The sequence below is a fragment of the Castor canadensis genome, chromosome 2 (genome assembly GCF_047511655.1).
Source record: "Castor canadensis chromosome 2, mCasCan1.hap1v2, whole genome shotgun sequence".
Taxonomy (NCBI): Eukaryota; Metazoa; Chordata; class Mammalia; order Rodentia; family Castoridae; genus Castor; species Castor canadensis.
In genome coordinates, this window is record NC_133387.1 from 54,564,671 (window position 1) to 54,586,853 (window position 22,183).

Below are 22,183 nucleotides of genomic sequence, written 5' to 3' on the forward strand. Positions count from 1 at the left end.
GAAGAGAGTGGGGCTTTTTGGTTTGGTTTGGTTTGGTTTGGTTTTAATCACTGCCTCCTAGCACATGGTTGGGTTCCTTAACCATCCTGAAAAGTATACTGCAGTATCAATGTGTCAACTTAGACATGATTTCACAAGTAATTAAGACAGAAGTAGCCATTTTCCTTGTCCTAAATTCTTGGCAAAAAGGATAGTCTATCATATTTTGGAAAGTACATTCCTGAAGTCCCCAAACTAGTGAGATATTTAAGAATCCTATATGACATGCAGTTGTAACTTGAACAAGATTCAGTGGTACAAATTAGACCTCAATGAAGGATATTTCTTTTTTGGGGGGTGGGGGGTACTGGGGTTTGAACTAAAGGCTTCTCAATGAAGGATATTCCATAACATTTATAATAAAGGAGAATTAGAGCCCAAAAGCCTGGAAAAGTCCTTCACCTTTCTCCCCTGTACTATGGACCCAAATTCTTAACCCAGTTCTCATAGTTGCAAGAACAAGTTGTACAAAGTTTTATAATTATAACATTGTTCTAAGTATCATGCTTACTTTTATATTTTTAGGGAGTTAGAATTATTTTAAATAATTTCATAGGCTAAACAAATAAGCTTGATGTAATAAAAATTTAAATAGTTTTTGAAAAAGAGCTTATCTAGCTGGGGGCCAGTGGCTCACACCTGTAATCCTAGCTACTCAGGAGGCAGAGATCAGGGGGTTTGAAGTCAACTCTGGGCAAACAGTTTGTGAGACCCTATGTTGATAAAACCCTTCACAATAAAGGGCTGGTGGAATGGATTAAGATGTACGGCCTGAGTTCAAACCCTAGTACCACAAAAAAAGGAAAAAAGAAAATAGAAGAGCATATCTTAGCTTAGGTCACTACAACAAAAATCCCATAGACTAAGTTACTTAAATAATAAAACTTCAGGGGCTGGGGTAATAATTCAGTGGTAGAGAACCCTGGGCTCAACCCCCAGCACTACGAAACATTTAATTCTCACAGTACTAGAAGCTAGTTAAGTTCAAGATCAAGGCACTAGTAGATCTGGTAGCTAGTGAGGGCTTCTTCCTGGCCATTAGATAGCAGCCTCCACTCTGTATCCTCACATGGTCCAGAAAGATTTAGCTCTCTTCCTTTTCTTAGAAAGATACTAATCCCATCATGCATGACATAAATACCTCCTAAGGCCCATCTCCAAAAAACATCACATTAGAGCTTCAACATACAGATTTGGAGTAACACAAACAGTCTTCAGCAGAGATTAAGAAGATGCCACTTCTCAGATTTGTAAACTGAATTATTAGATGTTTGACATGTATGAGAAAACACTAATAAATTACAAATTATTTTATTAGTGATGTATATAATATTTAATGTTTGAGAATTTATTCTGCCAAATTTTTGAGTCAGTTGAATAGTAATCAAAAAACAAGTGAAAGTGACTAGTATTATTTCTCCAAAAAGTATTTTGCGAAAAATAAAATTTAGATTGAACCAGTAATCCTACACCTATAATCCTAACTACTCAGGAGGCAGAGATCAGGAGGATCACAGTTCCAAACCAGCCAGGGCAAGTAATTCAAGAGACCCTATCTCAATAAAAAGCATCGCAACAAAGGGCTAGTAGAATGGTTCAAGGTGTAGGACCTGAGTTCAAACCCCAGAACTGCAAAATAAATGAATAAATAAAATTTTACTCTGAGTCTAAAAGCTTAAGAAAGCTAGGTTTTAAATTTTATGTCATACCAAATTGAATACTGATGAAATGAAGTCATAGTAAGTGTTCCTTTTGTAGATTAATTCTCAGGCAGTAAAAGCTTAAAATTTCACGAAGAGAATGGTACATTCTATGTGCTTGTTTACATGGAACATACTGTTGATGCAGCCATCCCATTACAATCACCCTCAAAGAAAGAATAAAATAAGGATAGAAATCAAGCCCCCGTTCACTTCATTTCCTGCCCTATTACTGCATGAAAGCATTAAGAAGTCTTTCTAACATGGCTCCTACTGCAGTGTGAAGTGAGTAGCACATATTTGAAGACAACATAAATCTTCTTCTAAAGCTGGATTATAGTAATGGTTGCCCAACCCTGAGTTTTCTGAAAACAAACTGTATAATGACTTTAAAGAACTTCATGGAAAGTAAATTATACTTCAGTAAAGCTGTTAAAGAAAAAATGAAGGACTCTAAAAAAGAAGATTCCTAATTTTGCCTAAGGTTAAGGTTTCATGTGTGGATGGGGCAAGCTCACAACTAAGTTGTCCTCTGTGTTTTCACTACTCTAGAAAAGTGGTAGTAAACAAAGGATGGAATGCAAAACTGGAGACATGGACGCATGGAAAGCTCAGCCTGGGCTAGTCATGGATCAATTGTCATTGTCAACTGTGTATAATTGTATTTTCAAGGTGAGTTAATCTTTTTATTTTTTCAGGTAAGGATCATTCCTTCCAAAAAGATTGAGGTTCTGTAACTTGTGTGAATACATAGTAAACTAATTGAATTTTAAAATAATAATTTTATGGCAATTTTTGGTGATCAAAGGGTAAGTGAAGGGTACATGAAGATATTGAGGGTTCATTTCTATAAATCTTTGTGTGTGATAATTTTGAAAAGTTTTAAATGGCATTCGGAGGTCTAAGTACCTTACAAAGTTTAAATAGAAAAATCAATAAGAGAAAAAATGAAGTTTCTATTGTTAAGAGTGTTTTTAAACTTAAAATCCAATTTGAAATATGAATAAATATTCTCACCAGAAAGAATTAATAAATATACCTAGGTTTGTATGAAAAGCTAAAACATATGGGCACAATGTCTCACACCTTTAATCCCAGATACTCAGGAGGCAGAGATCAGGAGGATCAAGTTTCAAGACCACTTGTGGCAAAAAGTTAATACCCCATTTCAAGCAGTAAGATGGGCATGGTGATGCACACCTGTCATCCCAGCTGTGGGAGGCATAAACAGGAAAATCATGGTCCAGGTCTTCTCTGGGGAAGACCTATCTGAAAAATAACTAAGGCAAAAATGGCTGGGGACTTGACTTAATGATAGAGTGCCTACCTAGCAAGTATAAGGCCCTGAGTTCAAACCTCAATACTACCACCAAAAAAAACAAAATAGTGTTGTAGCCTTTATGATTTCTAAGCCAGAAAAACAAATTAAACTGTGTTCTTATCTGACAATTTTCAGGCATAATTTCACAGATAAGATTAGAGAAGTTTTATGTTCTGTGTTGTTAAGAATCAGCAACAACTCTTGAGCATACTATAATAGGATGCTAAGATACTGAAACAATAATATATTTAATTAAAATATGTACAGTTCCTCCACGATTTTTTGGGGAGAGGCCAAGAAATAGTCTCCAAATCTGTTTGAAGTAGGGTACTTCTGGCTACATTTTGTGTACTTCATGTATATGTATTCTGTATTTATTTCTATACATTTGCATTAAACTAGAAATCAGTAACAGTAAGATGACTGGAACATCCCCTCCAATACTTGGAGATTAAACAATACATTATAATTAATATTTGGGTCAAAGAAGATATCTCAAGAGAAATTATTGAACTAAATGAAATGAAAATACAGCTTACCACAATTTCTCAGATGTGGTGAAAGTTGTGCTCAGAGGGCAATAAGGCATTGAACATTTAGCCTAGAAGACAAAACTATTTAAAATCAGTAATGTGCCTACTTTAGGAAACTAGAAAAAGAAAAACAATTTAAATCCAAAGAAAACAGCAGAAAACATAAAATTAGAGCAAAAATCAATGAAACTGAAAATAGAAAATTGGCAAAACCAAAAGTTGGCTCTTTAAAAATATCAATAACAAGGTTAAACCTCTAACCGGGTTGATTAACAAATAAGGAGAGAAGACACAAACTGCTAATACCAGAAATGAAAGACCTATCACTACTGATCCCATGGATATTAAAAGAATAATAAAGGAATATTATGAAAAGCATTATGCACTTATATTTGATAACCTAGATGAAAGGAATCAATTCCTTGAAAGATGCATTCTACCCAAGCTCACGCAAGGAGCAATATATAATATAAATAGTCATGTCTATTAAAAGCATTGAGTTAACGATAATGTCCTTTCAAAACAGAAAGTACCAGGCCCATATAGGTTCATTGGTGACTTCTTCCAAACTTTCAATGAAGAAATTATATGAAATTTTCTGTAATCTCTTCTAGAAAATAGAAGCAGAAGGAATACTTTGTAGCTCAGTGTGTGGGGTAAACATTACACTAATACCAAAAATAAGTCTTATAAGAAAGAAAAACTAACTGGGCACTGGTGGCTTACTCCTGTGATCTTTGCTACTTGGGAGACTGTGATTGGGAGAACCACAATTTGAGGCCAGCTTAGGCAAATACTTTGCAAGATACTATCCCCCAAATAACCAGAACAAAACGCACTGGAGTCATGGCTCAAGCAGTAGAGCACCTGCTTTGCAAGAATGAAGCCCTGAGTTTAAACCACAGTCCCACAAAAAAAAAAAAAAAAGAAGACTACAGACCAAGGTTTATCATGAGCACAGATGCTGAAAACATCAATAAAATAGTACCAAAATTGTATTAACAATGTAACAAAAAGAATTATTCATCTTGGCCAAGTGAGATTTATTCTAGGTATGCAAAACTGTTTCAATATTTGAAAATCCATTGTTGTAATCCATTACATCAACAAGCTAAAGGAGAAAAAGTATATAACCATATCAACAATAGATGCAGAAAAATGTGACAAAACCCAACAACCATTCATCATGATAAGATCTTTCAGTAAACTAGAAATCAAAAGGAACTTCCTTAACTTTATAAAGAACACCTATGAAAGGCATATATCTAACATCACACTTAATGGTTTGAAACTAGGTGCTCTTCTGCTAGGATCTGAAATAAAGCAAGAATGTGTACTCCCACCCTCCTATTCAATAGTGTTAGGAAGACTAGCCATTTCAGCAAATGCTACTGGGACAACTAGACACACACATGCATAAAAATGAATCTAGACGTAGACCTTACAACCTCAATAAAAATTTCTCAAAAATTCATGGACCTAAGTGTAAAACACAAAAGTATAAAACTCCTAGAAGATACTGTAGGAGAGAACCTAGCTAGCTTTAGGTTTGGAGGTGACTTTTTAGATGGAACATTAAAGGCATGATCCAAGAAAGAAAAAAACTGATGTTTTACCTCATTGAAATTAAAAACTTCTGTGAGAAACTTTGTCAAGAAAAAGAAAAAGAAAAAAAAAGACTGGAGAAACCATTTCCAAAACATATATCTGATAAAGGATTGGTATCTAAAAATATACAAAGAACTCTTAAAACTCAACAGTAAGAAAAAAGTTTTAAAATGGGCAGAAGAGCTGGGTGGGTGTGGTGGTACACATCTATAATCCCAGCACTTGGGAGACTGAGACAGGAGGTTTTTTGAGTTCAAGGCTAACTTAAGCTATACAGGGAGACCTCACCTCAAAAAAGGTGGGGAGGACAAACAATCTGAACAGACACCTCCCCAAGAAGATATACAGATGCCAAATAAGCATATGTAAAGACAATCAGCATCATATGCCATTAGGGAATGCAAATTAAAACAATGATGAAATCCCACTACCACTACTGCCAGAATGTCTAAAATCCAAAATATCTACAAACCCAATATTGGTGTTTAATGACACAAAACAAGATCACCAACAAGATTATATAGAGAGTTACATAATTTGGGAGGACTCTACTGAGACACAAGATTTAGCACTCTGACAAGGAGCTCGGGATCTGGTTTGAACTTGCTGATGGTATGGCTATTTGAAGTTTATAAGAATTGATGAGCTCACACCTATAATCCCAGCTACACAGGAGGGGGAAATCAGGAGGATTATAGTTTCAGGCCAGCCTGAGCAAAAAGTTAGGGAAACCTCTCAACAACAACAAAAAAAACCTGGATATAATGGTGTGCTCTTATCCTAGCTATGTGGGAGTCATGAATAGGAAGATCACAGTCCAAGCCCACCTGGACAAAAATGTGAGACCCTACCTGAAAAATAACTAAAACATAAAGGGATGGGGCTGTGGAACAAGTGGTAGAGTGCCTGCCTAGCAAATACAAGGCCATGAGTTCAAACCCCAGGACAGAAAAAAAAATTGATGACCTTGTATTAAGTCAAATGAATTGCTTGAATTTAATTTCCATGGTACAGGAAGAGAAATGGGCATACATGAGTGACTATATTAGTGCCAAAAACTCATCAGGATATATTCCATGGGAAGTTCCTGATAACACACTATTCACCAATGCCATGAGGAATGCCTTAGAAGGAAGGTCACCAATATTACTAAAATGTATAGTGGTGGTTCTCTGTATGCCATAGCCAATGGTAGGCAAGTCTATTACAGAATGTCATGAGTATTATGTTTGATTTGCATTAAGCATACTGAAAATTGTATAAAAATATAATACACCATAAAACCTATATGAAAACAACATTGTGTGCACTTGGAAGCCCTATAATGTAAACACATACCATATGGTGCCCGATATGCAAATCAGCCAACCCTAAGCTGGTGCTGATATGCAAATGAAGCAACCCTAAACTGGCTCCAATAAACAGCTCCTCTCCAAATATTTAAACTCCACTCGCCAGGAGACCATGGCCACTTCCTCCTGATTGACAACACGCATGGCTCCTTTGAGAACAGACCCAGACAAGGTGGACCCAGACTTCCACATGGCCCGTTGGATTCCCTGGGCATCTTGGAGGCCTATGGAGATTGAGAACTAGCCAGGACCAGTTTGGAGCCAGCCATAGGTGGACTAAGATCAGGTTGCAAGATGAGCACAGCTTGGGGAAGGCTGAGGCGGTATCAAGTGTTAGGTTGTAACTCCCGCAATAAAATGAGTGTATGAGCAACTTAGTTCCTGCCTAAGTTAATTTATTTAGTGCCTGACTGATGGTCAGTCTTACACTGTCCCCTGCTATTTTAGAAATGACGGAGGTCCATACCAAATTAAAAACAAATTGGCTATATTTCTACCCCTCAAAGAAGGATTAGAAAACCCACCACCCACCCTTGTAAAGGAATCTAGACATACTTTCACGATTAACCTCTATCAACTACCTCCATCGTGCTATAACGCCAACAAAGGCAAACCAGTTACATTGTGCCTTATGGGGCCCTTGTAGCTGGTAAGGACTGGGTAGTTGGTGCTGGCACCAGAGGAACTTAATTACCATAACACCTACAGGCACATAAAGTCTTAGGTGGCCTATGTGCTTGAAGACCAGGTAATAGGTTGGAGGGCGACAGTGGAACCACAAGGGCATGAGGGGGTGGTGTTCCAAAAGACTCTATAGATACATGGAAAACCTCCTGGCAAAACAAATTTGTATGATAAATTCTTTCTCAGCATTCTGTTGGTATTGCAGAAAAAAGCTGATTAAAGCCTTATACACACTTGCAGCCAGGATTGCTCCCCAAATGCCATGGTGCCTCAGTGATGGGTTAAACTAAAGTCTAGATGTGGCAAGGTACCTGACAGGGTGGGATTAGAGCCGGGGTCCCCCTTGAAATTGTTAAAGAAAGCAGTACAAACTAAATTGAAACACAGATATGAAAAGGGGATAGATATTCAGATTCCCCTATCTAACCCCCACACTGTGAACCCTATTATTGCTCTAGCAGATAAATCTGAGGTAGCAGCTATATTATGCAAAATTATAGATGGTATCAATGCATATAGATCCAAAGGAAAGCAGCTAGCTACTAAGATCATTCAGTCCAGCAATAACCCATTCTTGCAAGATACTGAAAAATCCCAACAGTCCTGCCCATGTACTACCAGAAGAATGACATATACACCTCCAAGGGTGTGCATAGGGATGAACAGGAAAGCATAGAAGATGAGGAAGGATTAGAAGGACATAAACTTGAAAATACTATTGTAGAACATAGAGCTCCTACTAGACCAGAAATTCAACAATATAGACAAGAATATGCACAAAAAGGAGAAAAGGATGTTATTTACCTTGAGCAAGTCTGGTCTTCAGGGGCAGACTCACTCAAACTCTCAGGCAATGAGATGAAACAGTGTTCAAGGATAATTGAAAATGCCCACATCTATGAAGGATTATGGGCAGCCGTGGAAGCACGCCCTAAGGTAGTCATGTCTCTCTTTAGATGGTTATCAGAAGTATGGTGTGTAGCTATAAGAGACTTAGACTTTCCGCCCTTGAGGTGGACAGCTCATAGAAAAACCTGAATGATGCTATCAAGCTCACCAGAAAATTGGGAATTTTATGTAAGATATATTATACCAAATACCTGATGCCACTGGCAGTGCCACTACAACCAGAAATGAAAAAGATAATTATTAATGGGGCTCCAGCCCACATGAGACTCTCTTTAACCACTTCCCTGGTGCACGCACAAACTCTTCAGGACATAGTTGATTTCCTTAAGGAAGTCAGAAATTTGGAAACCTCTAAGGTAGTCTCCCTCACTGCTTCCACTAAGGCTCCTCCTAAGGCCCCTACTGAGGGCAAGTGTCTGGGGACAAGTCATGCACTAACTTTCCTAGTCGATACAGGGAGCCAAATAACCATTATATCTTCTGTACCACTGAAACCCACAGGCATTAATGTAGATATCCAAGGGGTAAACAGTAGGACAAGGGCTCCCAGAGAAACCATTGAAATTTTATTGTATGATAAACCCCCTATCCCAGTCTTAGCAGCTTTTATGCCAGCCCTTATGGACATTTTAGGAATGGATGCTATTCCACTTTTGTTTCCTTTATGGATACCTTACAGACAACTCAAGAATATGCAGACAACAGGAGTAGCATTATCTTCTGTTTCTATACAGCTGATAAAATTGCCCCCATCCCACCTTCTTTTACCAAACAATACCCTATAAAAGGTGGTCACGATGATACTACTTTGTGTGTCCAGAGATTACCTGAGGAGGACATTATTGAAAGGTCACAATCCTTTAGCTGTAATAGTCCAGTATGGCCAGTAAAAAAAATGTTATGGAACTTATAGATTCACAGTTGATTTTAGGAAAATTAATCAGTAAACACCCCAAATTCCAGGTAACCTGCCAGAAATTGCCAAGTTATTTAATAAGTTACAGGCTGGGGCATATACATGGTTTTCAACTATTGACCTCTCGGATATGTTTTTTACTATCCCACTAGATGAGGAATTGAGAGAGCTTACCAATGAAAAATTGGTAATTTTTTTAAAAAAAAATTTAAATTGATATTTGAAAAATATCAATTTAAACAAGTCCCACAAGGATATAAGAACAGCCCTATCATTGCTCATATAACATTGCAGTGGTCTATTGACCAATGTAAACTGCATCCCAAAACATTAGTATTGTCATATTTGGATGATATAATTATAGCTGGTAATGAGACTAGGGAGGTTGAACTATCATTAAATGCGCTGGTAGAGACTCTAACCAAAAATGGCTGGACTGTTAATGCTGATAAGATCCAAAAACCTGCCCAACAGGTTAAATTCTTAGGCATTATCTGGACATCGACTGGTCCTAAGGTTCCGGAGCCAGTAATAAACAAAATTGCTAACTTAAAACCACCAGAAAATAAGACCCAAATGCAACACTTAATTGGCTTGTTTGAATACGGGAGAATACATACTCCATATCTCCAAATTATCCTACAACTTCTGTATAAGGTAACCAGGAAGGCCTCAGACTTTGTCTGGGGTGAAGAGCAAAAACTAGCCTTCAAAACCGCTACAAAATTTATTTCAGAATTTAGTCAATTATATATTATCAGTCCATCAGACACGGTAATTTTGGACATTTTATTTGTCAACAGGTATGATAACTAGTCCGTTTTTGCTAAACCACCAGGTGGCGCTAATAGACCTGTGGCATTCTATTGCAAATGCTTCCCTTACTCTCAGGAAAAACATAGCTTATTTGAAAAATTGACATGGACCCTGTATGAAGCGCTGAGAACTATATGCCTAATACTGCAGGATCAATGCATTATTGTCCGAAGCCCACTACCCCTCTTAGATTGGATCAATATGCAAGGTGAAAAATTAGTGGGTACACCCACAGAACCAAAGGTCCTGAAATGGAAGTGGTATCTGCAAGAGCAATTTAAGAACCACAGGGCGTCAGATAAAGGGGCAGACACCTGCATGGATTAAGGACATAGCTAATGATCCAACTGTTCCATGTCCTGTTACTATCACCCCTCCCCAAAAGGTGTCACCTATTGGAAGTTGGGGGACAGCCCTCTGGTCGCCCACCCAAACTAACACTTGGTTCACCAATGGCTCATCGGCTATTAAAGGAGGCAAGCTGCACTGGAAATCAGCAGCCTGGAGACCCTCGGACGGCCATATCCTGCAGGACCAACGCACTAGTAAGTCTGCGCAATATGCCGATGTTCCTGCAGCTAGATTAGCTATATGCCATTCCCTGAAGGAGGGTCATAAAATTGTTCGAGAAGATTCCAAGATGGCGGCTAGAGGTAGGAAGCAGAAAGCGACCCTCCTATAGTGAAATCTTGGAGAGACGCTGGAGACACACTTTGCAGGCATAATCACCGAGAAAAGGCATAACTTTGACCCCTCCACATCTCCAGCCGGCGCAGAGAATCTCCACTTCACGTTAAAAGGAGAACCGAGGAGGGCCCCCGGGGCCGACAGTGGCCGGCGCCCATACGGCTTGGGAAGACTCGGACCAGGTGAGCTTCGCGGTACCGCGGTTCCCCCACAGACAAGCCTGGCCAGAGCAGCATAGCCCCCTGGACAGACTGACCTCCAACCGGGAAAAAAAGAGAAACTGAGTAATAAGCAATAAGAACAGTTAAGACACGCTGGAAAGAGGGTGGGGCGCCCTGAGCGCTGAAGATTGGGGGAAGGGAATCCTTCCCGGGACTGTAAATAAACGAGCCGGGCAGGCCGGAGAGGCTCTGGCGGGAGCAGGGCGCGCCCAGCAACCAGGAGCGGGGACGCTTGTGAGAGGAGGGAAGACCCACGTCCCACGTGAACTGTAAATAAACACGCAGGCCTGACAACGCGGGGCAGTGGCACCTTTCCCAGTGCTTGGAAAGGGGAAAGCCTGTGGCAGAGGCCCCCCTCCCCCGCACAGGAGAACTCTGAGCAAACAAAGCCTGTGGGACCAGGTGAGTGCTAGCTCACCCCAGAGATCTGCATAAATAACGCCGCCAGCTACAGGCTGAGAGCAGCAGGCAGGCAAGCCACAGTTGCAGATACCACTCTCAGAACTGCCTCCAGATGCTTTTTTTTCTTTTTCTCCCTACCTTTGATGAGAGAACAACCAAATTACACCTGCAAGCCGAAAAACTTACTGAAACTGTATTGCATTTGAACTGGGGACACTTGGTGGGGCTTTTTTTTTTTTTTTTCTTTCTTCTGTGTGTGTGTGAGTGTAGTTTTGTTCTACTTTATGCATCCCCTTTGATGAGACAACTACAGAACAATATCTGAGGCACCAACTCCAGGACTGGAGATTGAGACGGACATCCAAATTATTAAGACTGAAATTGCATTGCATATAAACTTGGAAGTTTTTTTGTTTTTTTTTGTTTTTTTTTTTAATTTTCTATTTTACATTTTATTTTATTTCATTTTTATAAATAGATATTACTTTCATATACTTATTTTTTATTTTTTTTATCTTCGATTTTCAATCCTCTCTCTGTCACTCTATTGTCTGTTCAGCTTACTGTCGATTAGTACACTAACACTCCCTGTTTATACCTTTGAAACTCCCTTGTCTGATACCTTGTTCTGCTTTCTCCCTCTTGTCTGTATATTTGTTTTCCCCTTTTCTTTAACTTCTTCCTTTCCTTCTCAGCTCACTCTTCCATTCTCAATATTACCATTGTTATTATTACAAGCTAGAAAATACTTAATTACACACAGTACAGGGACAGTAACAACACCAAGGACAATGACAGGAAGACAGAAAAAACAAGGAAACCAGTTTCCCCACAGCAAAAAATTAGTACAGGAACCAGAGGGGAATGAAGAGAACAGAAACTCAGAGCCAGACTCCAAGAAAATGAAGATAAACTATGCCAAAGGACCCAATGAAGCCTACAAGAATAATTTAAAAGAAGACATACTACAAGTACTCAATGAGAATTTTATAGAGATGATACTGGATAGGGTCAACCAAAATGTACAGGAGACACTCAAGAAATTCCAAGACAATAAAAATAGAGAATTTGAAAAAGCAAAAGAAGAAATAAAGGAAACCATAGAAGCACTGTATAAACACCAAAGTGAAAGAGAGAACACAATGAATAAATGGATAAATGAACTCAGGACAAAAATAGACAATAATATTTCTTCTTTTAAAGAAGAAAACAGCCAGGATATGGAAAACCTCAGAAAAAAGAACGAAACAGAACTGCAAAACAAAACGGAAGGCCAATCCAGCAGAATAGAACAAACAGAAGACAGAATCTCAGAACTTGAAGATGAAATGGTAATTAAAGGAAAAACTGAAGAACTATTAATTAAACAACTCAAGACCTGTGAAAAGAAAATGCAAGAAGTCACTGACTCCATCAAAAGACCAAACTTGAGAATCATGGGCATCGAAGAAGGAGAAGAGGTGCAAGCGAAGGGAATGCGTAATATATTCAACAAAATAATAACGGAAAATTTCCCAAATCTAGAGAAAGATATTCCCATACAAATGCAAGAGGCCTCCAGGACACCAAACAGACCAGATCAAAATAGAACTACTCCACGACATATCATTAAAACAACAAGTTCAGAAACTAAGGAAAGAATATTGAAGGCTGTAAGAGAGAAAAAACAAGTAACATACAAAGGTAAACCCATCAAAATCACAGCAGACTTCTCAACAGAAACATTAAAAGCAAGAAGAGCGTGGGGTGAGATCTTCCGGGCACTGAATGAAAATAACTTCAACCCCAGGATACTCTACCCAGCAAAGCTATCATTCAAAATAGATGGAGCAATAAAAGTCTTCCATGATAAGCAGAAACTAAAACAATATGTGACCACAAAGCCACCATTACAAAAGATTCTTCAAGGGATCCTGCACACAGAAAGTGACACCCAACTTAACCATGAAAAGGCAGGCAGCACCAAACCACAGGATAAGAAAAAGCAAGACAGTAGAGAGTAACATCAAGTTAGGTACACACAATCAAACCTTCAAACAACTAAGATAACTAAATGGCAGGAATCACCACATACCTATCAGTACTAACACTTAATGTTAATGGACTTAATTCACCCATCAAAAGACACCGTTTGACAAAATGGATTAAAAAAGAAGATCCAACAATTTGTTGCTTACAGGAGACTCATCTCACCGACAGAAATAAGCATATGCTTAGGATGAAAGGCTGGAAGAAGATTTACCAAGCCAATGGCCCCCGAAAACAAGCAGGAGTAGCAATACTTATCTCTGACAAAGTAGACTTCAAACCTACATTGATCAAACGAGATAAAGAAGGACATTCCATACTAATAAAAGGGGAAATAGACCAAAAGGAAATAATAATCATCAATCTGTATGCACCCAATGTCAACGCACCCAATTTCATCAAACATACCCTGAAAGACCTAAAAGCATATATAAACGCCAACACAGTGGTTGTGGGAGACTTTAACACTCCATGATCATCAATAGATAGGTCATCCAAACAAAAACTCAATAAAGAAATCCAAGATCTAAAATATGCAATAGATCAAGTGGACCTAGTAGATGTCTACAGAACATTTCATCCAACCTCTACACAATATACATTCTTCTCAGCAGCCCATGGAACCTTCTCCAAAATAGATCATATCCTAGGGCACAAAGCAAGCCTCAGCAAATATAAGAAAATAGAAATAATACCATGCATACTATCTGACCACAATGCAGTAAAAGTAGAACTCAACAACAAAAGTAAAGACAAAAAACATGCAAACAGCTGGAAACTAAATAACTCATTACTTAATGAAGAATGGATCATCGATGCAATAAAAGAGGAAATTAAAAAGTTCCTAGAAGTCAATGAAAATGAAAACACAACCTACCGGAACCTATGGGACACAGCTAAGGCAGTCTTGAGAGGAAAGTTTATAGCCATGAGTGCATATATTAAAAAGATTGAAAGATCTCAAACTCCTAGAAAAACAAGAACAAGCAAATCCCAAAACAAATAGAAGGAGAGAAATAATAAAAATAAGAGCTGAAATCAACGAAATAGAAACCAAAAAAACCATACAAAGAATTAATGAAACAAAAAGTTGGTTCTTTGAAAAAATAAACAAGATCGATAGACCCCTGGCAAACCTGACTAAAATGAGGAGAGAAAAAACCCAAATTAGTAGAATCAGGAATGCAAAAGGGGAGATAACAACAAACACCATGGAAGTCCAGGAAATCATCAGAGACTACTTTGAGAACCTATATTCAAATAAATTTGAAAATCTAAAAGAAATGGACAGATTTCTAGATACATATGATCATCCAAAACTGAACCAAGAGGAAATTAATCACCTGAATAGACCTATAACACAAAATGAAATTGAAGCAGCAATCAAGAGTCTCCCCAAAAAGAAAAGTCCAGGACCTGATGGATTCTCTGCTGAATTCTATCACACCTTTAAAGAAGAACTGATACCAACCCTCCTTAAACTGTTCCACGAAATAGAAAGGGAAGGAAAACTGCCAAACACATTTTATGAAGCCAGTATTACACTTATCCCAAAACCAGGCAAAGACACCTCCAAAAAGGAGAACTATAGGCCAATCTCCTTAATGAACATTGATGCAAAAATCCTCAACAAAATAATGGCAAATCGAATTCAGCAACACATCAAAAAGATTATTCACCACGACCAGGTAGGCTTCATCCCAGGGATGCAGGGGTGGTTCAACATACGAAAATCAATAAACGTAATAAACCACATTAACAGAAGCAAAGACAAAAACCACTTGATCATCTCAATAGATGCAGAAAAAGCCTTTGATAAGATCCAGCATCATTTCATGATAAAAGCTCTAAGAAAACTAGGAATAGAAGGAAAGTTCCTCAACATTATAAAAGCTATATATGACAAACCTACAGCCAGCATTATACTTAACGGAGAAAAATTAAAACCATTCCCTCTAAAATCAGGAACCAGACAAGGATGCCCACTATCTCCACTCCTATTCAACATAGTACTGGAATTCCTAGCCAGAGCAATTAGGCAAGAAGAAGGAATAAAAGGAATACAAATAGGTAAAGAAACTGTCAAAATATCCCTATTTGCAGACGACATGATCCTATACCTTAAAGACCCAAAAAACTCTACTCAGAAGCTTCTAGACATCATCAATAGCTATAGCAAAGTAGCAGGATATAAAATCAACATAGAAAAATCATTAGCATTTCTATACACTAACAATGAGCAAACTGAATAAGAATGTATGAAAACAATTCCATTTACAAGAGCCTCAAAAAAAATCAAATACCTAGGTGTAAACCTAACAAAACATGTGAAAGACCTCTACAAGGAAAACTATACACTTCTGAAGAAAGAGATTGAGGAAGACTATAGAAAGTGGAGAGATCTCCCATGCTCATGGATTGGTAGAATCAACATAGTAAAAATGTCTATACTCCCCAAAGTAATCTACATGTTTAATGCAATTCCCATCAAAATTCCAATGACATTCATTAAAGAGATTGAAAAATCTACTGTGAAATTTATATGGAAACACAAGAGGCCACGAATAGCCAAGGCAATACTCAGTCAAAAGAACAATGCAGGAGGTATCACAATACCTGACTTCAAACTATATTACAAAGCAATAACAATAAAAACAGCATGGTACTGGCACAAAAACAGACATGAAGACCAGTGGAACAGAATAGAGGATCCAGATATGAAGCCACACAACTATGAGCAACTTATCTTTGACAAAGGAGCTAAAAATATACGATGGAGAAATAGCAGCCTCTTCAACAAAAACTGCTGGGAAAACTGGTTAGCAGTCTGCAAAAAACTGAAACTAGATCCATGTATATCACCCTATACCAAGATTAACTCAAAATGGATCAAGGATCTTAATATCAGACCCCAAACTCTTAAGTTGATACAAGAAAGAGTAGGAAATACTCTAGAGTTAGTAGGTATAGGTAAGAACTTTCTCAATGAAACCCCAGCAGCACAGCAACTAAGAGATAGCATAGATAAATGGGACCTCATAAAACTAAAAAGCTTCAGTTCATCAAAAGAAATGGTCTCTAAACTGAAGAGAACACCCACAGAGTGGGAGAAAATATTTGCCAATTATACATCAGACAAAGGACTGATAACCAGAATATACAGGGAACTTAAAAAACTAAATTCTCCCAAAACTAATGAACCAATAAAGAAATGGGCATGTGAACTAAACAGAACTTTCTCAAAAGAAGAAATTCAAATGGCCAGAAAACACATGAAAAAATGCTCACCATCTCTAGCAATAAAGGAAATGCAAATTAAAACCACACTAAGATTCCACCTCACCCCTGTTAGAATAGCCATCATCAGCAACACCACCAACAACAGGTGTTGGCGAGGATGCGGGGAAAAAGGAACCCTCTTACACTGTTGGTGGGAATGTAGACTAGTACAACCACTCTGGAAAAAAATCTGGAGGCTACTTAAAAAGCTGGACATCGATCTACCATTTGATCCAGCAATACCACTCTTGGGGATATACCCAAAAGACTGTTACTCCAGAGGCACCTGCACATCCATGTTTATTGCGGCACTATTTACAATAGCCAAGTTATGGAAACAGCCAAGATGCCCCAGCACTGACGAATGGATTAAGAAAATGTGGTATCTATACACAATGGAATTTTATGCAGCCATGAAGAAGAACGATATGTTATCATTCGCTGGTAAATGGATGGAATTGGAGAACATCATTCTGAGTGAGGTTAGCCTGGCTCAAAAGACCAAAAATCGTATGTTCTCCCTCATATGTGGACATTAGATCAAGGGCAAACACAACAAGGGGATTGGACTATGAGCACATGATAAAAGCGAGAGCACACAAGGGAGGGGTGAGGATAGGTAAGACACCTAAAAAACTAGCTAGCATTTGTTGCCCTTAATGCAGAGAAACTAAAGCAGATACCTTAAAGCAACTGAGGCCAATAGGAAAAGGGGACCAGGAACTAGAGAAAAGGTTAGATCAAAAAGAATTAACCTAGAAGGTAACACCCACGCACAGGAAATCAATGTGAGTCAATGCCCTGTATAGCTATCCTTATCTCAACCAGCAAAACCCCTTGTTCCTTCCTAGTATTGCTTATACTCTCTCTACAAGAAAATTAGAGATAAGGACAAAATAGTTTCTGCTGGGTATTGAGGGGGGGAGCGGGAGGGGGTGGAGTGGGTGGTAAGGGAGGGGGTGGTGGCAGGGGGGAGAAATGAACCAAGCCTTGTATGCACATATGAATAAAAAAAAATAAAAAAAAGAAAAAATAAATAAAATTGTTCGAATCTATTCTGATTCTTGGTGCCTTTGCAATGATATTTCCATTTGGTCTCCTAAATGGCAACAATCAGATTGGAAAATTAATGGTAACGATATTTGGTCAAGGGAAGATTGGATGGCCATAGCAGAGGCCTCCAAACACATTAAAATTTATGTCACCCACACGGATGCTCACACATCCAAAACTGACCCTACCCATGCCCATAATGACAAAGCTGATAAATTGGCTGCATTAATAACTTCAAAACTGACAATTTCTAGTAAGTCCCCATGGAAAGTAACCAATATTTCTGATACTAAGGTCACATTACAACATGACCCTAATTGGCAAGTCCGCACTCCAATACCTAAAACTAAATTAGTGAATAAACACCCATGGTCTGTTAAGAACCAGGAGGATACTGAAGTTACATTACATCATAATCCCATATGGCATTCTCCTAAACCTCCACCAAGTTCTAACATCTCCAATAGTGAAATCCTAGACCTACATAGAATGCTAGGCCATGCGGGCACTCATGCCTTATTTTCCTGGACAGCCTTTAGGAATATACCAATAGCTTGGCATCAATGTAAAGTAGCAATCTCCAAATGTCCTGATTGCCCATAATCACTAGATTTGAATTTCGCTCTCCCAGCCCTTTCTATAATCCAGATTCCTTTAATTATTTAATTCAGATTGATTTTATTGGCCCATTAAAAACTCATAAGGATTACTATGCATGCACTATTGTGGATACCCATACGGGTCTCCTCTTAGCAAAAGCACATAAAGCACCAAATCAAATAGTGACCATATCCAACACTGTTTGGTGTTGGATAGCTAGAAATGGCATGCCGATAATTATTGAGTCAGATCAAGGTACTCATTTTACTGGTGCAGCTATTCAGAAATGGGCTGTACTATGAATATACAGTGGAATTATCACTTATTTTATAATCCCACCCGCAGCAGGGAACATTGAAAGACATAATGGATTACTCAAATTAAAACTGGCACACTTAAGTGACACACCGATTCTCAAGGCATTAGAGATAGCATGCTTTGAACTTAATTCAAGATGTAGACTATATAGAAGAAGCCCCCTTGAGGAAGCATTTCCAAAGTACTGGACAATCCTAAGTAAACTACAACCAAGCAGCCTATCTTACCTTACAAGATACTAAAGAAAGACCAGAACAACCTTCTCTGTCCACAGGAAATCATTTTTCACAACCAGGGCAACACCGCTTGGACCACAAATGGTAAAGGTATCTTGAACCTTACCAAATTGGATCAGATATCTCCACAATGACATCTAATATTGCCAACTGCAGAAATTGGATTTCTTCACAAATTTGGCTTGTCAAATTCATCATCCTTTCTCCGTTCATAGTTTGGATCCTTACAACTACAGTATCACACTACACCATTTGCCACACAAGAGACTTCGGTGGGAACAATACCAACAAGACCATGACCTTGATTTGCAAGAAATTCACCAACTACACCATCTGTCTTACGGACCACTTCTTCTAAATGTTGTGGATACTATTCTCAACTGCTTACCAAATTGGTACGTGGAGAACTTTTTTCCAACCGAGCCACTTGGGCTCCTCCAAAGACAACAATGAAGACTCCAACTATACTTACAATCCTGCTGGCCACATCTAAAACCATCCATACAAAAATTACTACTTTAAACACCACCACCACCACCAGAGGAAGACCAGCTAATATCACCTTTGACTATAATGATAGCAGACAACACTTCGATTCTATCAATGTGAGTTCCATCATTGGGTATTGGAAATCTTTAATCCCTGGACATTTCACCTATGCCACGAACTCTTTATTTGCTCATTATGCCTTTTGTCACACCCTCAACAAGTTAACCTACATGAAAACAGAATGCTATACAGTTGAACACCTCTTTCATATAGACGCCGGAGAACTCCTGTACTCAGAGGTGAAAAGTACCCATAAGGATGACCCTAGTGATTGTGTACAATCGGACTTATGGAGAAACGTCACTGCTGAGTCAGCAATTTATGTGAGCTGCCTCCGAAGAGTACACATTGGCATGATGTTACAGTCATCAATCGCAGTAAACTTCAAGGACACCAGTGATACCACAATCGAACTAACCCTCGAAAACATACCAACGTTCTCTTGCCAAAAAGCAGCTACTTCAACTTTCTTGAACCTGTATTTCTACCCTTGGATCTATCAAGAATTGCAATGCGAAGGGAAATACAATGTGACCACACAGCTATGTGAGGAAGAAGACTATGATGACTACAAGGACGACCACAAGGAGGACGAGAACGAAGAGGAGGAGCAAATAGAGGAAAACTCTTCTCCTACTTCTTCTACCTCTATTACCTCTCCCCCACTCTTGCTACTGATCCTATCCCTGTAAATCTAAGAAAACCACTCTTTCAATTCCATACAATTAAACCACCATCCTACCCTTATGGTGATATGTGCCCATTTGAGCACTTATATGGCCTATACCCAGAACTTAACAATACTAAGTATTCTATTATTTGTGTTGCAGACTTCCCCAATTTACCAGTCTATGGGTCCTTGTCCTATTGGAATATGTACAAGCATGATCACTTGATCAGGAATATATCCTTTCCACCAGTACCTACTTGGCTAAAAATGTTACCACTGGGGACATAGATTCCCAATCATCCTCACTGATCCATTGCCACAACCTCGGTCTGCTATTAATTCTAGACTTCCAGATAGAAACCTACCTGACCCTCCCTTTTTAAAAGGTCAGTCTTATTTCTGTGCACTTATGAATATTTTCCAGCCATATAATTCCACCAACAACTCATTGACCCCTATTCACTTTAGTAACACCTACCTTAATGGTACTACATGTGTAGTAGCCAGCAGTAGACTTGCTTTTATTTGCTCCATTAATGTTACTTACATTAATGTTACTTCCTCTGGCCATATAATTACCATTACCAATTCTTCTGCTTCATATTGGGCTGGTCTCCATAATAACTTGACCATTGCTTTCCAACAACTAGATTATGATGCTACCAGTGTTACTGTAAACCAGGATAGTATAATAAGGAAGGAACCCAAACTTTATTGGCTAATCAATGGTACTTATGAACCAAATATGACCATACTAGGTAATATTCCAATATTTATCAATGACTCATGGCACATTATGGTACACATGATTCCTAGATATTGTCAACTAAGGAAATCATATTACTATTTTGGTATGTACAATATGTTTCTCCCCAAACTATAATATATGAATATGCTGTTTCAATATAAACAGGTCAATATGACCATGTATGCCTGGGCACCTCATGGTGCTGAATACAAACATATTGGTGATACCATGGACCATGAGGATTCAGATTGTGAGTTAGAAATGATATAATTTCAGGGTGCATATATACCCTCCCAGGTCATTGACCATACTTCTTTTCAGGAATTTCCTGTCCCTCTTAATATACGTGCCAACTCTACCAGTCCTCTTAAGTATAACTATACTGCTCTTTTACAAAGTAGAGCCAATAGGACTGAATACCACTGAAATGGAACTGCAATTACAGATTACATACCACCTATTTTGAAGACCAATGGCTTCATTATGACCCATTTCAAGGACATCACCAACAATATCTCAGAGGCATCCAACAGAACCATACAATGGTGGCATACAGCTGGAATGCAATTTGGTGAGGGCATCCTTATCACATCCACACTGGCATACCTTACAATTTCTATATGCTACTACCAACCAATGAGCAATGGGACATTGTGGACCTCACAGCACAGAAGCCATACTTTGGTGAAAATCCCAAGGATAGCTACTATCCCATTGATTGGGACCAAATATACATCTTTCCAGCCTCTTTTCATAGCTGTCATATCCGTGACTTCTCAGATACACCATGCATTATGGACCGAGGAGGCTTTCACGAAACTCATAAATTCCTTTCAGTACATTACAGACCAGAAGTACTCTTTGCTCCTAAGATGAATGCGTCCAAGATAGAGATATTATATCCACTGTTGGTACACCCTATCTTCTCTACAGGTGTTTGCGTTCTACCCAACCCCAGAATTAGGGAAATTACCATGACCCTTAATCTTCAAGCACTGGCACCATCACCTTTCCTCTGCCCAAACATTAAGATTCCTACCTTTACTTATGGAATAATGTTCGTGCCAGGAAACCATTACAACTAGCAGCTGGTGTAGCATTTCTCTTAGGTGTTGCTTTTGCATCTACCATCACCGCATCCTTGACAGCACCTTTCTGTGTTGCCATTGAGGGTCTCAAAAGAGTGACAGTCAATCAGACGCAAGCCATACATGCTTTGTCAGATGGATTTACTACTCTCAACCACATTGTTCAGAACATGCATTTGGAAATGCTTGCTATCGAAAAACGCATTAGTAAGATGGAGCAGCATAACTTAGAAATGTTCCAGAAAACGTATGCTGAGACCTTGAAATTTCCAGTGCCTTCAAGCTGAGCAAATCCTAGACACCATGATGAATGACCTTCATACCCTATTCATCACTGGTCAAGGTCATGAAACACCAACATTCAAGACAATCATGGATGATAGATATCACTCTGAATGCTCTAGTGGTATCTGCACTATACATCTC

The 22,183-nt window shown here is 38.7% G+C and overlaps 1 protein-coding gene across 2 annotated transcripts in view; it reads right to left on the bottom strand.

The window, feature by feature from the left end:
* The window catches only part of Dbf4 (DBF4-CDC7 kinase regulatory subunit), a 61,742-nt gene that overhangs the window by 1,132 nt on the left and 38,427 nt on the right, over positions 1-22,183 (bottom strand). Inside the window, exon 13 of one of the 2 annotated variants that reach the window (XR_012445166.1) lies at positions 3,600-3,661. The exons of the other annotated variant lie outside the window; for it this stretch is intronic. The gene's annotated coding sequence lies outside the window, so the exon portion shown is untranslated. The remainder of the gene's footprint in view (positions 1-3,599; positions 3,662-22,183) is intronic. 2 annotated transcript variants of the gene reach the window in all.